This window comes from Dermacentor variabilis, chromosome 4 (assembly GCF_050947875.1).
Source record: "Dermacentor variabilis isolate Ectoservices chromosome 4, ASM5094787v1, whole genome shotgun sequence".
NCBI classification, from domain to species: domain Eukaryota; kingdom Metazoa; phylum Arthropoda; class Arachnida; order Ixodida; family Ixodidae; genus Dermacentor; species Dermacentor variabilis.
In genome coordinates this window covers 62,172,039-62,190,832 of record NC_134571.1, presented here as the reverse complement: position 1 = coordinate 62,190,832, position 18,794 = coordinate 62,172,039, and the positions used below count along the sequence as shown (strand labels likewise).

The following is an 18,794-nucleotide window of genomic DNA, read 5'->3' as shown; positions in this document are numbered from 1 at the left end:
AATTACTCACTAATGAGCGATTAACAGGCCAACCAAGAGCGGACCCTGTTGAAATGCATGATGCCACGTGGAATTCCTGTGCAACACCGCAACCCGTATTTCGTTTTCGGGTACTATATGCTGTTACGAATGGCCTGCCAAGGTGGCAACGTGCAAGTTATTTCAGCCCGCTGCACGTGTTTCGATCCAACCGGGGTGGTGGCGCACTTCAGAGAACTGCGGATATCCGGCAGCCACGCGGCGAGGGGTCAGCTCAGGGAAGTTCGCGAATGCGCTTTTCGAGACACCAGACAATGGAGCGCGGCGGAGGCCACTGTGCGAGGTCCGCTCTAGAATTTAGAGGCGACGGCTGTTCTGCAAAGGTTGTCGGCCCTCGGAGAGAGCACTGAAACTTGTGCGGCATGTGTGTATGTGAGCCCCCCCCCCCCCTTCCTCCCTTCTCTCAAAGGCTGCCACGAGGACTTTCTACGGTGACGTCGAACGGTGACGTCGAACGGAGTGGTTATAAGCTGCCGTTGTCGGCTGCTAGTCTGCGCTCGTCGTGCTAGTGATCGTCGTCGTGCTCGAAATGTACTCGTGAGCTGTGTGCTCGTGTGCTGTATGCTTCGTCTTGCGGGCTCCATTTGGGAGCCACGCTAGACTGTCGATGTATGTCTTGTCTAAAATGTAAATAACGTGTAAATAAATCCTGCTCGCCTAGTCCTGTCGCCCCAAGTTCCTCCGATCGTTCTACAAGCACGAAATCAGTGCAGTTCATAACTGGGGTCACTTATTTCAATGGAAGAGCAATTTGGCGGGGGTGACGGCGGTGGAGAGCGCAGGATGCGTCGTCTTCGTTATCTCAGTTGAACAATCTTCCAACATTTCTTGCCTCATGAAAAATTTGTTCAGGGTGATAGTGAGACATTTCGTTTTTAAAAAGTGCCACCCACAAGTTTATCTTAATGGTTCTTCTTAGCACTATAAATAAATAAATTACATAATTAAATAAATAAATAAATAAAAACCGACATAGAAGACCACTTAGTTTTGAGTGGTGACGGAAGGAGTGGCTGCTATACGCATTTCTGTCCAGCAGAATGTGTACTTTTCCCTCCAATGCCGTACGTATATTTAACACTGGAAAGGTCATCGCTGAAACGCGTCATACGAGTGAATCCGCACTCGAACCGGTTTCTGCGCCTGTTACGAAAGCCAGCGGTGGTAAGGCGCGCGTTTAGCTGTGTGTGTATATATAGTGCGTGCCCGCCGGGCAAATTGTGAGCCTGTTTTATTTTCATGCGAGGTTAAACAAGTACACATGCCTCGAATCGCTTATGCTGTACGCAGTAAATTTGGGCGCGTTTTGCCTGATGAGTTCTGTAAATACGGAGTACAGTCGCTTCAGTACACGTATGAGCGTAATCCCGTTCTTTCTTTTTTTTCTATTCCAGTCGGAAAGTAAAAAGAGAGTGCAAAGAAGTGATCGCGCAGCGGTGTTTGTTTTATGTTTTGTGTCATGTTTTTGTCGCTGGGTGCTTAGCAGCGGAAAGGGCATAGTTAACATAGGTGGAGCGAGCAGCGTGTTGTGTTCATATTACCAATTGAAACAGCGTTCCGACAACGAGACGGCACACCTACGAGTATTCCAGGCATTTTTTTTTTAAGCTAAAGGTCAGCTGCAACAAAATTTCGCTTTTCCTCAGTTGGTTTTTAAACAAGTGGGGTATACATTTAAAGCAGTCTTGACACAGCTGCAGGGTGTGTAATTGTATAATTTGCTTATTATCTGCCTTTAAATAGCACCTAAGCGGACGACGCGCGCACCTGCTGGTTAGTGGATGTGACACAAATCCCAATAGCCTCCTCCGAGATCTGCAGCACGCCGCGGGCGCCTCGCGATCTCGGAGGTCATGTCGATGAGTCGCATTGGTTCTCAACGTATTACGCGTCATTTGCGGCAAGCGGTACGATGGCGGCGTCTTGGCCAGTTTTGTTATATAAAAAACGTTTTTTTTTTTTTGCTAGGTTCTCGTGACGCACCCACTCGTAATTTCCAACGTAAAATATTACTCGGAGGCTGCTCTTTTCTGCACTACCTGAAGCTACGCCCACCAAAAAATTTGTTGCGGTTGGTCTTATCGAGCACGATCTTCGGGATCGCCTCCCCACTCCACTATCCTCCCAGTGCCTCCGCAACAGGTCCACTCGTTGCACCCAATATTGCAGTGCGTTGGATCCAGGGACACAGTGGGGATTCTGACAACCTGGCCTACCCAATGGCTCACTCGCCATCTTTATCTGACACCGCACCATTCTCCCTTCCTTCTGACCCCCGAGCTTTCCTCCAAACTCAGAAGTCCGTTCTCCACGGGCGGGGGAAGTTTGTCTTCGGAATATTTGGGCTGGGGTGGCCCTGACACCTGCTCTCACCTGCTCTCACCTGCTCTCACCTGCTCTCACTTGGGCCTGAGAGTCTGCAACGTGTGCTAAGTGTCCGGTTACTGTGTTTGTGGCGGATACCCACCACCTTTTGTGGCTGTGGCCTGGTGCGCAGCATATTAGGCTCAGGATGCTGGAGGAGGCCACACTAAAGCATAATGTTCCAGAGGACAATATATATATATATATATATATATATATATATATATATATATATATATATATATATATATATATATATATATATATATATATATATATATATATATGCCGCACCACGCATACTGTGCACTGGTCCGTACGAACGCTGCCCAGCTATATATAGAAGAAGAAAAGCGCTGCATGGCGCCATCTCTCGAGGCCACGCAAAACCCGCGCCGCGGAACTCACAGACCGCTGGCGTTCAAAAGAGCACAGACAACGCTGTCTCAGCGGCAAAACATGACAATGACGTGTACGATGCCCTGTATCTGCCTTTTGAACGTCGCTATTGGAAATGACAAACAAAACTTCAGCGTACTAGAGATTGCAGCTTGAGTAGCGATATGGTGAACAAACATTAGGAACAACTCGGAAGCAATATTTTTGTAACTTGTTTGTGCAGTAACTAGCGTATGTAATGCGGTCTCGTACAAAGGGTTAGGGGTCAGAGACCGCATTTTCCTAAGTTTTGGCTGGCCGGCCGGATGATCTCGTGTTCTCGCAACTTGTTTGAGTGCCCGCATAGCGGCTCTGGCTTTTGGCTCAAGGCCACTTGAAGGTCGCCGACAACGAGAGCTAAAAGCATTTCGTGGTTAAAAAATGAAAGTACGTGCAGGTTTGATCAGGATCAGCGACAGCTTCGCGCATGAAAATACAGAAATGCCGCTGGTGTTCTGTGGCGCAGCGCTGTCCCAGGAGTGAGGAACGACGAGCGTAGCAAGCTGAAACCACAATTTACGGAGGCGAGAAATGAGCCCCGGTCTGTCGAGAACAAGAAGCTGCGGCGAGGGGACAACGTGACTCAGATTCACACGCGGGGACTCCCGCGGAGCATATGCGCGCGTGGATTAAATGACATTTGCAACATATACACAGATGAACAAATCTATGCACAGAACAAAATGTTTTCTCGCCGGAATACTTGCTGCGCAAGCAATTCGAAGAACCTGCTGCTGCATATGGGAAGTTATAGGACGAATTGTTTGGGGCCCCCGCGCATTTCTTTATCGTTTTCTTCTAGTCTTTGTTCAAGTGTGAGTGCCGTATATCCGCACGCGGGCATAGATAGTGGGAGGAGTGTCGCGTCCTTTACATTTTCGCAATCGCTGCAGCTTGCTGCGCACTTTCCCACTTTCGAGCATAGATTTCGTGCCGCGGTCGCAAGTTCTCGATCTATTTCTCCTCTCGAGCCGTTTTCGGCTTGCTCGAGGTTTCCATGTGCGTTCCCCGCGTTCGCAATTTTTTTCGTTGCTCGCGCATACTTTGTCCAGCGGCTAATTATTGCTGCTTGCGCTTTATTTACAGTTATTTCTCGCTTACTCAAAACTCGTATAGCGAAGTGAAGAGCAAGATTTATTTACCTATTGTCTATTTCTGCGCAGGTCTACATAGGCTGTTCGCATCCGTCGTAATTTTCTGGGGCTGCCTGAGCTGCAGAAGACTCTGTATATGGTCGTAATACGGTGCAATCGCATGTTGTGTCATCGCACATCTCAAGCGGTAGCCTTGGCGCCCAGATTTGCGCTTGTAGCATTTCCGTTGCCTGTGTAGCAAAATACGTTCATTACTGGAGGATTGACGCTTCCTATAGTCGTAGACAAGTTACTTCTTGCAATTTATTAAGTGCGCTTAAATGGCGCAACTATTAAACCGGCTGGCTCGCCCGTTTAACCACATAACTATCGGGTCTGTTTTCGTTGCCTCGTTAAATCACGGCGTATGTGTAATCATCGCAGTCACTTGGAACGAGTAAGCTTGCCGCCCGCACGTGCGATCAAGTCATCAAAATTGCGGCTCCGCACTCACACCAACAGAGCGCTACTTTGTGTGTGTGGCTACAGGCTGCTTATATATATAGCAGAGCCTGCATTTTGTTCGTTTCCTGATTAAATTACTGTGTTTTACGCGCGAGAACCACGATCAGATTATGAAGCACGCCGCAGTGAGGGATTCCGGTATGATGTTGTTCTTTAACGTGCACCCAATGCACGGAATGACGAGTTTTTTTTTTTTTTTTTGCGTTGGGATTTTATTTGGAATGCGGCGGCAGCGGCCGGGATCGAACCCGCGACCTCGTGCTCGTCAGCGCACCGCCATAGCCACCGACTCGGTATTTTATAGTCTCACTAGTTCGGCGCACTTTTTTTAGCGTGTGCACGTTGTGCGCACGCGACGTGCGTGCGGAAATGGATCGCTCCTGTACACGGCGACCTGTTATTGCCAAATGATACGCACACACGTGGTGTGCACACTGCCTTTGCGATGACTATAGTGCATCGACATTGACCTTGACCTCCACGTGACTCGGCATGCGCTGTTGGGGCGTGTACATGTATACGCTTACCGCTGCACGTCTAAACATCACGTCCTCGCCATATTGTTTGAACAATGATCTTTCTGGCGCGAGTCATTTGCGGCGCTAGACTAAACACAAACACGCAAACACACACAAAAATAGAACTAGAGACGAGAAACGAAAGAAGGGCGTGGATGTTATGAAAACTACGGATAGGAAAGCAGATTGCGAATATATAGAGCACGTATGCGCACTTGAAGAGAGAAACGCATCCGCGCGCACGTACGTAGCTGTGTACGTGCCGAATAACCTGTACACCGATAGGAATCCATAAACGCTTCAGTGACGGACGGAGCTGGCGTTTCGGCATGTGGCTATGTGGTTAGGGTATTCGACAGAGAGAAAGGGTGGTCGTATAGAAAGGAAGGGAGGTTGAATGGGGGTGGTTCTGGTTGATTACCCTGCGCGATTAAGAAAGATAATTCAGATATGGGATGAGCAGATGAGGGAAAGGGAAGCAAATGACAGCGGTCGGTCAAATGCTTGTACGGGGCCTTACAGTCTTGACTATGAAGAACCGACCACCGGACTCGTTGGCTTAAGGCGCAGGGAAGCGAGTCGTAGTAAACAGCGTACCCGTGCGATGCTCGATGCCAGACCACGTATGCAGTCGGGATCCGCACGGCTGTTTCCTGAGCGTTGCCTCATCATCGAGCGCGCGGCGCTTATAACGCTGCTTTTGTAACAGCTGTGGTGTTAACGTTATCGCAGACTCTTTTTTTGACAGTGGAGTTTCCCCATGTTTCCCGGCGACGGCCGCGCCACCTGTAGCGTCGAAAGCACAACTCTGGCACTGATCAAACTTCAGTCGACGGCGTAGAATCCAGCTGGCGCACGTGTTGTTGTTATGACCGCGTGTGGTTCGAAACTTCTGAACCACGTGCGCCACCGTCCTGCAGGTAAACGTTCTCACGCCGCTGTTTTGCAATGGCTAATGTGCAATACATGGAAAACTGCCCAGGAAAGAAAACGTGGGGACGGCGGTATCGCTGCGTCAGACTGTAACGTCCGCGCAGGACTGCCTGCTCTCCGACTCTACTGGTCGGCCGTGGTTTTATGCTCGCGCTTCCTTCCCGGAGGATCGCACTAGAAATTATTGTAGTCAGTAGACTGAAGTTTTCGGTCGAGAAAAAGTCTTGCCAGGAATTTTTAATATCTCCTTATCTTTAGAGCTATTTATTTTGCTGTACGAAGCGTACTGCGTGGTGGCTGCAGGTGTTCTAGCTTGCGCGAGTCGCTGAGCACTTCACGCTGTACGGCTCTGCTTGGGTTCAGGTTGCCGGATACGGTCACCCGAGTCTTGGCGGCCGGAGCGGCTCAAGAATCGTGCCGGTGCCTCGGAAGTTGTAAGCCAAGTACTGCGATTGCTTGGCAGAACGCGGCACTATAATACAGTTTTTGTGCAAGTTGTTTAAACGAGCCTTTTAGTAATTCGAAAAGATATGGCGCCTATCATCCGTGGCTGGCCAAAGAGGCTTTGCAAGCGTGTCAAAAGAGCACCGCGGAAGAACACGTTCTGTCTACGGTAACTTAAATGGTTGGCCAAGAACACCTACGCCTAACGCTTAATAAGCTCAGCCATGCTTGCACACTCAATTGAGCTGCTTGATCAAAGCATAATGTGATAGTTGAGTGTACTGACGTCCAGAGATACGCTGTAGTTGTGTTTGCCTTGCTGGGAGGGACGCTTCGCCAGCACAGTCACACCAGCGACTTCTATTCACGCGGTGAACGTGCCCGTCAGCGTAGAACTTTTTTCCCTTTACGTCGAATGGCCGGGCGTATCCGACCGTCTAATTTTTAGATTGGTTTGAAACCACACAGCAAAACTTGCGTCATTTGTTCGTTTCAAAACAAGCATGAGCATACGACCACGTTAAATTGGCAGATCCGCGTGGGCAGCCTGAGTAGCGTGGTCCGTCAGTGTCAGTTTTGACGGAAGGTGCCGCAAGAGGCGCTGACGATCGCTGCTCGGACGCGCCGCCTGGGCAGTGTCAGGAGCGTTGCTGAAGCATGTGAATGGCTAAATGGCTAAGCATTCCATTCTATAACCTCCAGAAGAAAACAATAAAGAGATGACTTACGTTGAATAATTGAATCGAATACCGGATATTTTCCTTCTCTTTCCTGAAATGCCTAGAATACCACATGGAAGGGAAAAGGGGGAAATCAAAGCGCTTCTTTATCCATCGCGTACTGCAGTTTATAAAAGGAGGGGCAAGCAAGTAAAAGACGAGAAAAACCGAAATGATGCCACTACGCTTGTTAAAAAAATAACAGCGAACGAACTAAACAAAACTAGGGTCAAATTATTGTTGGTTCTTCTTGTATAGTAAGATCAGTTAAGAACTTATGATGTTGCTGCTAATATTACACTTCTATGAAAGGAACAAATGTGAGTCAGTGACACCACGAATTCATGTTGTTCACTGTAACGTGGTGAGCCCAGCGATAACGATAGTATAACATGTCCCTTAAGGCCCACGTGCGTGATAGAAAGAGAGAGAGAGATAATATTATACTAAAGAGATAAATAAAATTATATTTTTAGGAGAGGGTTCAATATCATCGGATGAAAGATTTTTGAACAGAAACAGAGGTTAAGGACATGCTAGTCTCACTTCAAAGCACGATGACCACACTCCAGAACGCAGTCGAATCCATGCAACACGCCGTTCTCGCACTGGCACAGCGCGTCACAAACATTGAAACCCACCTACAAACTCTCCCCATGCCCGCTCCTCCTACCCTCCAAACCCCTGCACTGCCCCTGACGGCATCCCCCAATCCCCATCATGGCCCACACTAACAGAGATACACTTATCTGGCAGTGGAACTGCCGAGGCTATCTCCGCAAACAGCCAGTCATCCGTCAACACCTTCGTACCCTCACCCGGCAACCGGACGTCATCATGATTCAGGAAACCCATATCGATTCGGTCACCCTCCCAGGTTACCAACCTTTCATCCCGCCACATGCTTCTCGCCGCCTCTGCACTTTCGTCCACAAGAGAATCACCGCCATCGAACACAATCTCCACGACCGAAACGTCGAACACCTTCTCGTTGAACTTATCCCCACCAGGAGACGTAAGGAAAGTATTTTTCTCCTTAACGTGTACAGCCATCCCTCTGCCAAAGTTCGAAGCCGTTTTCTGACCCTCTTCAAGAAGGCCCTTAACGTAGCTGGCACCAACCCCCTCGTTATCGGTGGAGACTTCAATCTCCCCCACACGGTATGGGGATATGGCTACTCGACGACGGCGGCTCAAAATCTCTGGAAAGACTGCCAAGACCTCGGCCTCACTTTCATTACAGACCCCACGTTCCCCACACGCCTCGGTAGCTCCACTTCCCGCGACACGACCCCCGACCTGACATTTACCAAGAACATCACCAACGCTCAATGGAGCAACACACAACATGATCTCGGTAGTGACCATTCCATCATTGCCATACTTATCCCTCGGATAGCTGCAGTTACTGCCAAACCCCGTGAGTTCACTTGGGTTGACTGGGATGCATTTCGCAAGCATCGATCCGCTGACCAGCACGCGGAACGCATAGCGGACATTGATGCATGGACCCGAAATCTCCACTCCGATACCAATGCAGCCACACACACCGTTACCACCGATGCCCCCGTCGAGCGCATGGACAGTAGACTGGCCCATCTCCTCGCGGCTAAAACATCCATCCTATCCCGCTGGAAAGGGCAACGTCTCAACAGGCGCCTCCGCGCTAAAATAGCCCTCCTCAATAAGGAAATCGAAGCCCATTGCCTCACTCTGAGCCGTCAGCAGTGGACTGAACTGTGCAATACTGCTGACGGACAGATCCATTGTCCCTCTTCTTGGAAGCTTCTCAAACACCTCCTCGATAGTCAGGCCACCCGCTCTTCCCAACAAGATCGCCTCACTAAACTTCTCTATACAGAAAGGAAGAAACAGGGCCGCGCCCAAGTCTTAGACTACCTCACCAACAAGTATCTCCCTGTGGGCCCAGTGCAATCTCACGGCTCCTACACCGGGGCCCCCAACCCCCCACTGGACGAAGACTTTAGTGTTGCTGAGATCCAAGCCGCCCTGCATAAATTAAACAGCCGTTCTGCCCCTGGGCCTGATGGGGTCACTAACAAAGCCCTCCGTAATCTGGATGATGCCTCCATCACCCACCTGACAGATTATATCAATGACTGCTGGCGTAATGGTGCCATTCCGCCGGCCTGGAAAACAGCAAAGGTCATCCTTATTCCCAAACCTGGCAAACCTTCTAGCCTCGATCATCTTCGCCCCATCTCACTAACCTCATGTGTGGGAAAGGTTATGGAGCATGCCTTCCTCACGCGGATTGGCACCCATCTGGAAGACACTGCAGCGTATCCTCACTCTGTCATTGGCTTCCGGGCCCACCTGTCGACCCAGGACGTCATGCTACAACTTAAGCACCATATACTAAAAGATAGAACACGTACTACTAAAGCTATACTCGGCCTCGACCTCGAAAAAGCATTTGACAGCATAGCCCATTCCACCATTCTTGACCGCATCTCACGCCTTAATATCGGTGCGCGCGCTTATAATTACGTCAGAGACTTTCTCTCTAATCGCACGGCCTTCCTTTCGGTGGGGGATCTCCGCTCCGACGCCCAGACTTTGGGCAGCGCGGGAACCCCTCAGGGCTCCGTTATCTCCCCAATGCTTTTTAATCTTGTCATGATCGATCTTGCCAAGGAGTTGCAGCGAGTGGACGGTGTCACCCACACCATATACGCTGACGATATAACCATCTGGGCCCACAAAGGCAGTGACGGGGAAATAGAAACGGCACTACAATCCGCCATTGAAACAGTCGAGACCTATATCCAAGGCACGGGGCTTCGCTGTTCCCCTGCGAAGTCCGAACTCCTTCTCTACAGGCCTACTCTCCGTGGCCGCCGTCCAAAATACTCCACCGCTAAACGCCATTACGAAGACATTGCGCTTCATCTCACGGATGGCAGCCCCATACCCCTCGTCACCAATATCCGTGTGCTCGGCTTGCTCATAGAGGCGAACGGAGCGAATGGCATGGCCCTCGCCAAAATCAAGATGAATACAGCCAACACCATGAGACTTCTGAAGCGGGTCTCCAACCGCCGTGGGGGTATGAAAGAGGAGAATCTGCTCCGATTAATCCAGTCATTCGTAATTTGCCACATCACCTACGTTGCTGCGTATCTAAACTGGTACAAGGCTGAACAAACCAAGCTCAACATCCTCCTACGCGGTGTCTATAAACAAGCCCTCGGCCTCCCCAGTTGCACCAGCACTGACCTCCTCCTTCAACTAGGCGTCCATAACACACTGGACGAGCTCATCGAGGCCCAACGTCGCTCTCAGCTGGAGAGACTCACTCTCACAGCTACGGGTCGCCATATCCTCACTTCGCACGGTATCACCTACCACCATCAACACGGCCATAAGCACCAGATCCCCTCTACCATACGAGCTTGGATTCACGCCGATCCTATCCCCAGAAACATGCACCCCGAATACAACCACGCACGTCGCACAGCACGTGCCACGGTTCTCACCAAATCCCTTACTCGCCACGACGGTGTGAGTTTCGTCGACGCCGCCGAATATTCCCACGGTACCCGCTTTGCAGCCGTCACCACGCGTGAAGGCTCTCTCCACCATGCTATCAGCCTAGTAACCCCACACGCTGAGGAAGCTGAAGAAGTGGCCATCGCGCTAGCCACACTAGACCCAACATGCCATACCATCGTCTCTGACTCCCGCTCCGCAGTTAATAACTATATCAACGGCCGTATTTCACACCAAGCCTTGCGCATCTTGCAACAAGCGCCCCGCTCAACCGACCATCAGGTTACACTCGTCTGGTTCCCGGCTCACGTAGGCACCGTCCACCCGCACCTCCCCAACCTCAACGAGGTTACCCACTCCCTAGCGCGAGGCCTAGTTAACCGCGCGGGAGAAGGGGAGGCTGCCCCCACCGGTAGGGATCGCCTGACACGCTACAATGATCTTGTGAAGTCCTTCTACTTAGAGCGTAGAACCTTCCCCGGCCCACACAACAAACTATCCCGAGCGCAGGCTACAACTTTCCGCCTGCTACAAACCAATACTTACCCCTCGTTACAACTTTATAACAAGATCTACCCAGACATTTACCCCAATCCCACGTGCCATATCTGCAAGACACAGCCAGCCACACTTCCACACATGCTTTGGGACTGTACACACCAATACCCCGACACTAACCCCACGACCCTCTCGTCGAGATGGCACGCTGCCCTGCGTAGCCCCAACCTTGACGACCAACTCTGGGCGACCCAGCAGGCCTGCGAGGCGGCGAAGAGGCAACACCTCGACGTCCCCACGTGGGAGGCCTAGGCCCAGCCACCATCTCTTGCTGGTTTCAATAAAGTTTATTCAGTCAGTCAGAATGAGAGTTCGCGCACGGTCGCCGGCTCACGTAAAGTGCAAGGTCGTGTCCATAAAAATAGAAAGTTATATAACAACAAACTAGAGGAGAAGGAAGGAGGTTAACCGAGGGGCCCGATTTTTATTAGTCATATCATAAGAAGCCAACAAACATTGACACCAAGGACATATACTGAAGCTCACGGCGATGGGAAAATTCGCTTAGAGTGTGTATGTAATTATTACTATCGCAATAATAAAAAAGCTTTCTAGAACTCACTTTTACAATTGGCGAAATTTTAGCGACTTCGAAGTTAGGAATTAGAAAAAGCCTTCTACAGAACTCGCTTCATTATTCAAAAGCTACACGTGAGCGGGCAAAAGTGACTGTATAACGCTAGACTCCCTGAACATGATGAAGCAATGGTTGCCTTCACATGATTCACAGTGTGCCCACAAAATACATCCCTTTGCTTTCTTTTATTTTATAGTTTACGAAAGCAATTTGAACAAAGTAAACGCCCGCTACACACTGCTGGTAATTTTACTGATTATTCCTCTCTCATACGAACCCTAGACAAACGCGAGACGTTTCAGTAAATGATTAACGCTATGCTAGCGTGGATTATGATATTCAAAAATGTCTACGTTAGCTGAAATTAACGCAAAAGCTTTAGCTACAAATTTTAGCGAAGTTACTGTAAAATTTAGCGAAAATTTAGCAACTTTTTCGGCTCACTTTAGCGACACGCTTCAAGAAAAAATATCGCGGCAACTCTGGTTATGTCTAGTACAACGCGCTCGTGACTCCTTCAGCTCCGTCCCCGCGACGGAGCAGCAACCCGATGATTCACGCGCGCGACAAACGGTGCATCGGCGCGACTCCACTCGCGATATTTCACGCCGCATATATCTTTTCCACTCGAGAAGCACCCCGGCGCAGAAAGCGCCGTTCGGTTCCACGCGCTCCGTAAATGTGCGTACGAGGAAGCGTGGCTTAAAAGCCATGTAGTGAGCGGTTGCCACGATATTTAGGCATATTTATGGTGTATGCCATGCCATGCTATATGACATGCGGTATATGCGGGCTATATTGCCACACCATTCTATCGCATAAGTTGCTCATACCAGGTATTACATTATTGACAAAATTAGACCTCAGAATTTTAAGGATAGCAACCCACAAACAAATGTCATGGAGCAAAATACCGACAGCTCACGCCTTTTATCTTAGGTCTTCTCAGACTCAAATATTAGGAGTACGAAGCAATAACAGAAACGATGTAATTTTATTGGCGCGGCTGTGCGCTACCTCCGGGTTCGGCCCGGGAAAGAGGTTTGAAGCATACCCGATATGGAAAAGTGGTGGTAAAGTCGCTAAGAAAGAAATACGTTGGCTTTAATTAGTGAACATAAATGAAATTGTCCGATGGCATGCATGATTCAAACAGAGGACCCCTAGCACAAACGCTTGTTTTTAGTTAGCCAGCTTACGTTAGTTTAATTGATACTACCACTACAGCACGAGTCTTGCACTTCGTGTAATATTCTAACATGTTGCTATCGCATGCATTGCTTCGCTCTAATGGAAAAATTGTGAAAATTTTTGCTAAACAAGTTTTCTAATTTCGAAGTCGCTAAAATGTGGCCCATTATTCATTCACGTCGCTAAAAAGTCGCTAGTCGCTAAACTAGGGGAAGATGCTGCTTAATTAACAGACAAGTCGCTAGACCTAGCTACAAAGTCGCTAAAACGGTAACACTGGACATAACAGATGTAGAAAATACTACAATATGTACTGTTGTTGTATATGTTGAATATGCACTGCATGGAAAAAAATATTAGCATTAAAGACAAGTACCTCGTTCGGACTTCCTTTGTTGCTACATTTCTAGTCATTACCGTCAAGCTGTGAACGCAACTGTGAATTCCCCTGCAGTTTATAATCAGTTTGCATGTATGTACGAATGGCGCGCGCATCACGTATTGGGTGCAGAAGCGGAGTATGGGAATGTTGGGCATATGAGGCAACGATACGGTAATATCGCTGTTCATTTAGTATTTTCTATTAAGAAAGCCGGGTCCTGCCGGAGGGTGACTGTACACATATCGTACAAGCCGCAGACATGTTCTATACTCTCTTCTAGCATTTTCCAGGGAGGCCGGGCTGCGGTTCAATGCCCGCGAGCGTATTTTCAATAATTCCCATTCAAGGATATCACTTTCCGTGAGCGCCACTTCGCTGAGCTACGCGGAACTAACTCCAGCGAGGCGTCGCGCCGGACGTCGCGTCACGAAAAAAAAAAAAAAATGTCAAGTCAGTTCTGCGGAAACCCTGAAGGTGAACGAAGATTCGCAGGAGGGATAAATTGCCATCCACCCGATAGCAGCACGAAGCTAACAGAGGAAACTCGTGCGGTTTTCTCAAACTGAATGGTTTGAAGTTGAAGGAAAATTCGCCTTAGTCTGGGAGAGTCGAACTTGGGGCCTGCGCCTTTCCGAGGTTGGTCGCTCTACCATCTGAGCTATATATACCATCAACCATCCTTCGGCAGCTTTATGCTAATAGGGTAGAAAGTTGACCTTGTTAGTGGATCACCCCTGTAGGTATACAGGTGCTATACTGTCGGGTGAATTACAGATTGACCTAACCACCGCCGGGAGAATCGTTTCCAATTTTTTTTCCCCTCGCAAAAGTATAAATCATACCAGAAGGTGATCGCGGTTCGAATATAAGACTGCTACCGGACATTCCCTCTTTTGAGGGAAAGTTGGATTCGCACGACGGGCCGAACAGCCGATTCAATCCGCGGACGAGGCGTGACGTGGTTGAGCCGCAACCAATCCCGGCGCTCGCACGTGCAGCGCCATATTGGATGGAACTGAGTTGCGTAACGCTCGTCTGCAGAGTGGGTCAGCAATTCCGGCTATCAGTCCTGTGGATCCAGCAGATAGATAGATAGATAGATAGATAGATAGATAGATAGATAGATAGATAGATAGATAGATAGATAGATAGATAGATAGATAGATAGATAGATAGATAGATAGATAGATAGATAAACTTTATTAAAATAATAATTAAAAAAAACAGCTAATGGTCGGGGCCCTTAGTCCAGGGCTCCGCTGGCTCTTGCCATCTTCTCAGAGCCGTGAATGAGAGCTGCCCGTGTGAGCGGCTCGAGTGGACGAGATAATAATAGGGCGCGTATCGGTCGGGAGCCCCTTAGCGAGTGCAAGGCGTGCGCGGCGGGTTGGGTGGGCGTCGCCGGATTGCCGCTCGTTTGGCGCACCCGTATGCATGCGTGTACGCAGACCGGAGCCCTCGCCGCAGGACGCCTTTGTTACATCAATAGTGGCGGCGCTCGCAAGTTACGCAGTATGTGTACATGCACGGTACCCTTGCGGCTTCCCTGAAGGTCGGCTGGACCCTGTTGCATGGGGATATGCAGCACCGTTCGGGCTCACATATTTGTCTTTTCTGCATGCGTGAGGGAATATCAGGGGCGTCGGAAGTGCTTGTCAGGTCACTTTGGGGGTGAAGTGGGAGGGTAGGGCGGGATTAGTGGTCATTCATTCATTCATTCATTCATTCATTCATTCATTCATTCATTCATTCATATTTATTACTCTCAAGGTACGTGTGAACAGGTTATGGAGGGGAGGGGTGAAGAAAAAGAAAGGAAAAAAGAAAGCTGAAGGAAAAAGAACAGCAAATATAGCACATAACCAAGAATGCATATTACAAGCAGTAGAACGTACAATAAAATGGCAAAAATACACAATACATAAAAAAGCACACAAGACAAAGTGAAAGAATAAGTAGGCATCATGACAAAACAATAAAATGCTCTCATGCAAAAAACAAAGGCAAAATTGAAGTTTTACATAATGTTAGTCATGGCATTTTTAAAAAAGAAGGGGGTCGCGAATGTTAATTATTGATGGGGATAGATTATTCCATTTATTGGATGTTCCTGCGAAGAATGACCGCGAACATCTGACAGTGTTATATCGGGATATGTTGATCTCGGCAGACTGAAAGAAAGGGCGCTGCGCGAATCCATATGGAGTGAAGAGCCGTGCTATTACAGTATATCTTGTAGAAAAGGGGAAATGCGGAATTGCTTGCGACGAAGAAAAAGTAATGGAATACCAAGAGAGTTCTTCATTTGTGTGACACTCGCAGTTCGACGGTAATTTGAGAAGATGAAGCGAATGGAGTGATTCTCTACTTCTGTACATTTGCTCGTCACTAAGTAGACGCAATAAAAGTGCGACTGAACCTCACGACTATGGGAGCCTTCGTCCTGCAGCGAACATAACACAGTGCCGCTGCTGCTTCTGATTATGTTCCTGAAACTGGGACTGTCAAGATTCTTACGTGTTTCTTTCTTTAGCACTGACCGACTTCAATGCGCCAACTGCAACGCGTGCCTTCATGTATTTACTTCAAATGTTAATTCATGAATATTAAGTAATTTGCTCATTAAAATTTGTTTAATATCTCGCATGCAGTGAGGCCTGCCAATTCTTATATGTTAGCGAAAGAAGGGCACTATTGGCTTCGCTTCAGCATCACTAGTAAAATTTGCTTTTACTCCTTCAAAACATGTCGTACGCCATTCGCGGACAGCAGGAGCTGTTCGCAAAGTTTCAACTGAGACGCTTGCCGATGCTGCGTGCGGCGAAAGGTGAGCGTGTGCAAAGCGGGATCAAATAGTGAGAAGAGGTGCGATTAATTCCTGGTGTCTCCTTCTGGCGCCGATAAAGAGCAATGATGTCGACTACAGTGGAAGACAGCCTCAACTCGGGAGTCACTGTCAAGGGGCAGAGGCGATCGCGACTGAGCGTCTACGTCACAACGAGTATTGCCGGAATTGCGATCTACATAACGGACGTCAAGCTCTTGAATGCGAAGGTCGCAGGCAGTGAAAGTGGCTAAGCGCTTTTTTTTTTTTACCGAGAACAATCAAATCGCGTGGTGGTCGTGCAGAAATTTAAAAGTGTGACCAGTAGTTACAAGGTGACACACAATCAAAATTGATCTATTTCTCCCTAAGGAAACAGACGATGGCTAGCATGGTTTCTTTCTTTTCATTTTTTTTTTTTCAGGCTAACATTGTGCTTGGGCGCCGCTTTGTTCTATGTGTGGCTCGCAGATGCAAGGACTTATTCAGAGCAAGCATCTTTGTGTTGCGCAAGGTTTGTGCTGAGGTGTTTGCGACCGTGCACATCGTTAGCGGTCTCTGTGTCATGACGGCGCTGAACTGGAAAAAAAATTGAGTTGGGGAGGCGTTGGGGCGAGCGAGGTGACGAAAGAAGGCTACGCATGCAAGGTCGTGAAGGCGTCGGCACACGCGTAAGGCCGCGATGAGAAATCGCTGTGCCAGGCGCGGCAGCTTTGGCGGAGGCGAAACTCTGCCAAGCGTTCGAAACTCCGCGGCGTGTGTTTTTTCGACTGCCTCGAGTGGGCCAGAGCGGTTGGCGCTGTCGTCTTCGTTGGAGTTCACGGGCAGGTAAGCACTATCGAAAGGTGCTACGCTTTCGGAGCGCGTGGCATGACTGCATACTGGAAAGGATGACTATACGAAGCCTGTGCCGTTTTGTTTTTTTCCTCGCGTTATGGCGAAAGTCAAGCTGATGATGAGGAGATGGTCCGATGACGATATAACTCGCTAACGAAGATGACAGCGACACGTCGGCATAATCAGAATGACGGATGGACGGACATAGTCAAGCCAGTTTCAAACTTTTAATTAGTTGCTACAGTAAAAAAAACGATGCGCCTGTTGTTGCAGTAACGATTGGGAGCCCAGGTGGATGTTGCGCTGCATATTTGTGGGTGACCGATCGTTTAACCAGCGCCAAAAGAACGAAACTGACACAGTATACGTTGAAGCTAGGAGCGTCGGTCCGGTGCAGCCTGCTGTAAGGCCTGAAGAGGCCCTCGGTTGAAGTGGAACAAGCTCCATCGTACACAGGCGGACGAAGGCGTATACTAACATGATGATGGTGGTGATGATCCCAGACAATGGCACATACCAGCAACGGAGGGTGGTATCATATCAGCAATGGAGGATCGACCAAGAATCGGTTGGTAGAACAATAAGAGGCGGGGAAATAGTAGTAATAGTAATAATGATACTATTGAAGCTATAAATTGCCGTACGTTCTGTCACCTTCTCTCCTTTATTGCGAACTGTCTCGTTCCTCGCTCCCTCGCGACATCCCCGTCTTCCTTCTTACCAGGCTCGAGTACTAAAGTAGGCGGCAACTATTCTATTAGATTCGGCATGTTGATCCGGCACGTTGACAAGAATGTGCATGCAGTCGTTCAGTGACGCATTTAAGACATTAGCCTGGAAGCAGTGCTTATAAGCGAAAAGAAGCGTGTCGCTGACAAAATTGTGCTGAGGATTGCCTTACTGTCGTGTGTCGCAAATCAAATTCTTTGCGTGAACACACACGCACACACACGCACGCACAGAGAGGAAGAGCCACTCCAACGTCCACAAGTGCGACCGCAAAAACTTGTTCGAAAGAAATTTACTATCGCGTTTCATTGAGAAAGCTAATGACGCTGCCGTTTTGAATCAATAGAGACAGAGAGAGTAAACAGGAAAAAAAAGTAAAGCCAGTTACACGCAGTGAAAGCTGTCAAAACAGCGAAGCTGGTGGTTGTTTTCTCAGTTTGAACTCGTGTTTAGCGCGATTTTCATGAAAGTCTTTTGCCTCGTTGTCGTCATTTTGCTAGATTCGAGCGTCGGTTCTGTATTGTGCGCACTGTTGAGTTGCGTGGGGTTGTGATCAAACCAGTCTATCACACGCCTTGCCGTTGTGGCCGCACTGACGGTCGGGGAATTCTATCTTGAACCGTTCATCGGCACCTCCGTGGGAGGAATCTCTCTACGTCGACGTCTCCGCTCGGCCTCCTACTCTCGAAGTTGGGGGTTAGGTTGTCTCTGCTGTCGCTCCACTTGCGCTTCCCGTTCTCGATCCACGGCGGTAGCGGCTTCCCTCCACTGGCGCTTTGCTTGCGCTTCTCGCTCTCTAAGCTCGGTATTTGCGCGACGTCGGCGCTGCCGCTCTCGTGCGAGCTCCCGCTGCCGCTCGCGCCGAGCGGAATCCATGGGGCGAAAGGGCGCCCGCCGGCGAAACACCTGCTCCTATACCCCTCTCCTCCCCCATCCCCGGCACGCGCTCTGACGCCTCCCCCTTGCTTGACACCGGACAACGGACGGCGAAGGCTCGACTTAAAATAGCTTCGCTGTTTCGAGAGTCACCGACGCTTACGATACTCCCTGATACAAAATTTGAGCGCAGCTGTATACGGGTTTCCATTTCGCGATATAGTGGCTGGCGCGGACAATGTCCCGTGTAGCAC

General features: G+C 49.1%; 1 protein-coding gene across 3 annotated transcripts in view; it reads left to right on the top strand.

Annotated features, from left to right (window-relative positions):
• The window catches only part of LOC142579262 (uncharacterized), a 73,342-nt gene that overhangs the window by 12,484 nt on the left and 42,064 nt on the right, over window positions 1-18,794 (top strand). The window contains exon 1 of one of the 3 annotated variants that reach the window (XM_075689293.1): window positions 16,774-16,926. The exons of the other annotated variants lie outside the window; for them this stretch is intronic. The gene's annotated coding sequence lies outside the window, so the exon portion shown is untranslated. Of the gene's footprint in view, window positions 1-16,773; window positions 16,927-18,794 lie in introns of those variants that run through there. 3 annotated transcript variants of the gene reach the window in all.